This window comes from Phaseolus vulgaris, chromosome 7 (assembly GCF_051622355.1).
Source record: "Phaseolus vulgaris cultivar YP4 chromosome 7, ASM5162235v1, whole genome shotgun sequence".
In the NCBI taxonomy this organism is placed as follows: Eukaryota; Viridiplantae; Streptophyta; class Magnoliopsida; order Fabales; family Fabaceae; genus Phaseolus; species Phaseolus vulgaris.
The window spans coordinates 4,243,076-4,249,599 of NC_143504.1; positions in this window are offsets into that span (position 1 = coordinate 4,243,076).

The window sequence follows — 6,524 nt, forward strand, 5'->3', positions numbered from 1 at the left end:
GCATAATAATGAGATAAAAGAAGTGAGAGAATTTGACTCCAACAAATAATGTGAGTTCATACAACCTTTAGCAATGTAAACATGTTATTGAAAAAATCAAGTTTCTGGAAAAATATGGAGTTGAGAAATAACTTATTAAAGTCATTGAAAAAAATGTTTCCCAGATCAATTATATGATTTTCACAAGTGTTTGCTATTGGGATTGAATGTAACCAGCAAACTTCTATGTATTGAATCTAAGATTTATGCTAATCATCTCTATTCTATTTTATTGATTCAAATTTCATACTTACGATGTTTAAAAAAATTATGTTTTGCGTTTACAAAATTATGATTTATATTTGGATATAGAATGCAATTTAAAAATATTTTTTCTTATTAATTTGGATTGAATTATATAAGAAGTTTGATGGTTGCTTATTAATTATTATATATTGTTAGTTTTAAAGTAAAATGTTTTATTAAAAATCCATTAATTATTATATTTTGTTAGTTTTAAAAAAATATTAAGAAATACAAGAGAGTCAAGACAATATTATTACGATAATATGACAATTGTTATTTATGATGATAAACTTTATATTTTCCTTACAATGACACACGATCTTGACTTACTCAGAAAAAAAAATTGACCAAAATTTTTTCAATTTTAAGGAAGATGTGATTAATAAATAAGTATTTGAAAAGGTAAAAAGTTAAATTTATGTTAGTGAATTTTAAAATGTGGACTAACTCATACACATATGTTACTATTATCTTAAAAAATAATTACTAATTATGTGATCCAAAATATATGATAACATTATTGATGCAAAAATACCAAAGATTAAAGAAGAGACCCAAAGGATCATGATAACATTATTGATGCATGAAGTTGTACCAAAATACATTATACTAGATTTTGTATACAAATTTCTCAGAGTATGATTTTTGACATAACTGTCAAAAAAAATGATAGCCACGAGAGTTAAGGTAGAGAATTACTTATCGAAATTATATATTGTATATCCTTCGAAAGGAAATAATCTCTTTTGCATATTTTGATTTGTTATATAAGGAACCAATTAGTTGGGAATACTTATTATCACCGTCAAACATATTCTTTCACATTAAAAAAAAACGGTTGAGAAAAGATAATTTTTAAAAATGATAACAACATTCATTAATGCTTAGTTTAAGTATCAAGTTTACAAATATCTTATGCATTAAAGAGATTGTTTGTGATCATATTAATTTGTTGTGAACCACGTCAAAAGTTGCTTAAATGAGTTTTGTATCTCTATGATAAATTTAAATTTAATTCTTTAAATAAAATAATTTAAAATTATATTAATTAAAATTTAATGCATTTAAATATCCTAAAAGTTAAAAAAAATTATATCCAAGCACAAGGTTTACTACAACGGAAACACACATGCTTGGTTACTTCAATAAAGTTGATTCAAAAGACTAAGTTAATGGTCAATTAATATTCAACTTCCTCGTAACTTTTAATTAAGATTGACCTTTAGATGTTTTTATTCAAGAAGGAAAAATATAAAAATTTGAGAATCACATGAAATATAAAAATCTACCGATTAAAAATTAAATGAACTAACAATATAATGGATAATTTTTTTTATAAATATATATTTAAAAATATATATTATTTTTGTTCTTCTAAAATTTAAATATATATTTTTAAAACATATCTTTAAATTTTAGAATAATTAATATTTAAAAAAATTATTGTGGGGGAAAACATATTCGACCTAGTTATAATTAACTAATTTATTTTAAAAATAAATATTATTTATAATTAATAATTAAGAAAAATATATATAATTATTTTTCGTGTACATATACCAAATTTGTCATTATTTATAATCTATCTATAATATTTATAATAATCTATACATAAAGAAGTTCCCTTTGAAATTGTTTTTGTGTACAATTTTTGTTTTCCTATTTTACCTCTCTAATCTCTAATATAGTTGATTATATTATTCTATCGGAAGAATTATCTGGTGATTTAGTAATAGCCCCTTCCACTAAGCAGTTTTCAAGTTCACGAAACTGTTTGATATTCAAATTAAAACCTGCTAATAACTGATATAAAACTAAAAAAATAATATAATAAAGAAAAGAAAGAGAAAAAAATAAGATAACAAATTCCAGGAAGAACCCAATAAAATATCTATTTTCTAATCGTTTTCTTGTGGTTTATATTTTTTTATTTTTTTATTTTCTTTTTCTTTTTTATTTGTTTTATTATTTTTTTCTTACACTTCTCTCAATTTTTTGTGTGTACCTTTTTGTCTGTTTGAATTAAAAAATAAGAAAATAATATGCAGACCTCATCTATACTTATATATAAAAGGATTTTTCATTATAATTTTTTTTGATTGTTACAAATTTATTTCTATTTTATTCTTATTAATATTTTATTTTATTATTTTATTTTGGTTATTTTATCATTTTGTAATTTCAACAATTAACAAAACAGTTTTTTGGTTTTAAAAATTATTTTATTTTCTTTATTTTATAATTACTTAAATTTAAAACTAAAAAATAAATAATATTAATTTTGAAAAAAGTTGTCAAGAGAAGTGCACTGCATTTATTATTTGAGAAGAATGAGTCAAGTTTAACTTTTGAATTGGTTTGATAAGTTACTTAACTTCCTATAACTCACACAAAAAACACACTACAAAAGAAAACTTTGAGAAGAGAATCTTCATAAAAAAGAAAACTTTGAGAGAAGTTTGAGATAAAGAGACTAAATTGTTGTTTATTTTGTTATAATCAATGAACGCAGGTTGTATAAATTCGGATTATTTAATTGTTCATGCTCCTCATTTTTATTTATTTTTACTCTGTTTTTCATTTTCATGCCGCAAGTAGAGGCGAAAGAGGAGAAAGAAGATAGAGAAGCAAATTATCTCAAACCATTACTTTAATAAATAAAAACATTAAGATTTTGCACAAGTACATAGTTTCGATACCCGCGATTGTCAAATGTGCTGCATGGATGTTCACGACCTTCTTTTTCGTTCAAGAACAAATTTATAAAGAAATTAAGAAAAAAAGGGATAGATGATGAAGGACCTATGACAAGGAACACTTTGATTGGACCGCCAATGTAAGTTTTATAAACTATCTTGATGTTATTGTTGATGTGGGCGTCGACAGGGAGGATGAATGCTTTATGATGTCGACATTGTTGCGAAAAATGTGAAGAGATTATAAAATATATATTTTCCTAGGGTTTGTTAAAGGAGTTTCTCATCTTATTCCTATTTTTTTTTCTTCATTATTATATTCCTTTTGCTTAGTTTTATATTAGTGACAAATTAAGATTAGTGATTTGTAAGTCCTCACAATGAAACAACATATGGCGTAATTGTTTTAATATAATGATGTTCATTGTGTTAGCAGGTAGCAGGTAATAGGTAGTAGGTAGTAGGTTACATGTTACAGGTAGCAGGTTACAGGTAGCAGGTTACAGGTAGCAGGTTACAGGTAGCAGGTTGCAGGTTGCAAGTGGCAGGTAGCAGGTTACAGGTAGCAGGTAGCAGGTTACAAATAATAGGTTACAAGTAGCAGGTAGCAGGTTACAGGTAGCAAGTTAAAGGTAGCAGGTTGCAAGTAGCAGGTAGCAGGTAGAAGATAATAGGTAGTAGGTAGCAGGTAGTGGGTAGCAGGTAGCAGGTTGCAGGTTCAGGTTACAGGTACCAGGTAGCAGGTTACATGTAGCTGGTAGTAGGTTACAGGTAGCAGGTAACAGGTTACAGGTAGCAGGTTATAGGTTATAGGTAGCAGGTTACAGGTCACAGGTTATAGGTAGCAGGTTACAGGTAGCAGGTTACAAGTTACAGGTAGCAGGTTACAGGTAGCAGGTTACAGGTAGCAGGTAGCAGGTTACATGTAGCAGGTAGAATGTAGTAGGTTACAGGTTACAGGTAGCAAGTAACAGGTTACAGGTAGCAGGTAGTGGGTAGCAGGTAGCAGGTAGCAGGTAACAGGTAGCAGGTAGCAGGTTACAGGTAGCATGTAACAGGTTGCAGGTAGCGGGTAGTAGGTTACGGGTAGCATGTTACAGGTAGCAGGTAATAGGTAGCAGGTAGCAGGTTAAAGGTAACATGTAGCAGATAGCAGGTAGCAGGTAGTCGGTTACAGGTAGCAGGTTACAGGTAGCATGTAGCAGGTTGCAGGTAGCGGGTAGTAGGTTACGGGTAGCATGTTACAGGTAGCAGGTTGCAGGTAAAATGTACCAGGTAGCAGGTAATAGGTAGCAGGTAGCAGGTTAAAGGTAACATGTAGCAGATAGCAGGTAGCAGGTAGTCGGTTACAGGTAGCAGGTAGCCGGTAGCAGGAAACAGGTAACAGGTAGCAAATAACAGGTAGCAGGTAGCAAGTAGCAGGTTATAGGGTTACATGTAGCATGTTACAGGTTACAGATTATAGGTAGCAGGTTACAGGTAGCAAGTTGCAGGTTGCAGATAACAGGTAACAGATAACAGGTAGCAGGTTACAGGTAGTAGGTGGCAGGTAGCAGGTAGCAAGTTACTGGTTACAAGTAGCAGATAGCAGGTTACAAGTTTTGGTAGCAGGTTACAGGTAGTAGGTAACAAGTAGCAGGTAGCAGGTTACAAGTTATAGGTAGCAGGTAACATGTAGCAAGTAACAGGTAACAGGTTACAAGTTACAGGTAGCATGTTACAGATAGCAAGTTACAGGTAGCAGGTAGCATGTTACAGGTAGCAGGTTACGGGTAGCAAGTTACAGGTAGCAGGTTGCAGGTTACAAGTAAGAGGTAGCAGGTTGCAAGTAGCAGGTTACAGGTAGCAGGTTACAAGTTACAGGTAGCAGGTTATAGGTAGTAGGTTACAGGTAGGAGGTTACAGGTTATAGGTAATAGGTAGCATGTTAAAGGTTATAGGTAGCAGGTTACAGGTAGCAGGTAGTAGGTTATGGGTTACAAGTAGCAGGTTAGAGGTTACATGTATCAGGAAGTAGGTAGCAGGTTACAGGTAGCAGGTAACAGGTAACAGGTAACAGGTAGTAGATAGCAGGTTACAGGTAGCAGGTTATAGGCAGCAGGTTACAGGCAGCAGGTAGCAGGTAACATGTAGCAGGTGACAGGTTACAGGTAGCAGGTGACAGGTTACAGGTTATAGGTAACAGGTAGCAGGTTACAGGTTATAGGTTACAGGTAGCAGGTAGCAGGTTACAGGTAGCAGGTAGCAGATAACAGGTAGCAGATAGCAAGTTAAAGGCAGCAGGTTAGATGTAGCAGGTTATAGGTAGCATGTTACATGTAGTAGGTTACAGGTTATAGGTAGCAGGTTACATGTAGCAGGTTACATGTAGCAGGTTACATGTAGGAGGTTACATGTAACAGGTAGCAGGTAGGAGGTTACATGTAGCAGGTAGCAGATTATAGGTAACATGTAATAGATTATATGTAACATGTAGCAGGTTATATGTAACATGTTATAAGTAGTAGGTTATATGTAACCAAGTTATAAGTATTAGGTTTTAGTTAACAAGTTTTAGGTAACAGATTATAGACAGTAGGTTTTAGGTATCAGGGTATAGACAACAGGTTATAAGTATAAGTATCAGGGTTTGGGTAACAAGTTATAGGTATTAGGTTTTAGGTACCAAGTTATAGGTATTAGGTAGCAGGTTATAGGTAACAAGTTATAGGTAGCAGGTTATAGGTAACATGTTATAGGTACCAGGTTATAAGTATCAAGTTATAAGTAATAGGTTATATGTAGCAAGTTATAAGTAGTAGGTTTTAGGTATCAGGTTATAGACAACAAGTTATAAGTATTAGGTTTTGGGTAACAAGTTATAGGTATTAGGTTTTAGGTACCAAGTTATAGGTATTAGATATCAGGTTATAAGTAATAGGTTATAGGTAGCAGATTATAAATAACAGGTTATAGGTAGCAGGTTATAGGTATCAGATTATAGATATCAAGTTATAAGTAGTAGGATTTAGGTATCGGGTTATATACAACAAGTTATAGGTAACAAATTATAGGTAGTAGGTTATAGGTAGCAGATTATAAATATAAAATAAATATTTTTTTAGTAATGGAGTTTCTCATTTTTCTTTTCTTTTTAAAATCATGTTAATTATGTTAGAAAATTAAAATTTATTTAATATATTTTGTACTTAATTATTAAAATTGTTAGTGATATTTGATAAAGAAGGTCTACAGGTGTACATAATTATTTTTTTAGTTCTCTTCTTTATAATATTAAAACATGACAATATGATAACCATGAAGTTATTGTTTTGACACTAACGGTTACAATAATAAAAATCATATTCACACGTGTAATAGCTATTTCATATCAGTTTTAAAAACTAATTTTTACTCGTGACAATTTGTTCGGGTAATATTTTTAACTCAATTTATAATTTATATATATGTAAACTAAAAAATTCAGATAGTATTATTATATATAATAAAATGGATTTATTCATGTTTGTTTATTTTTCGACGCTCACACAGGTAAAGCGTGAT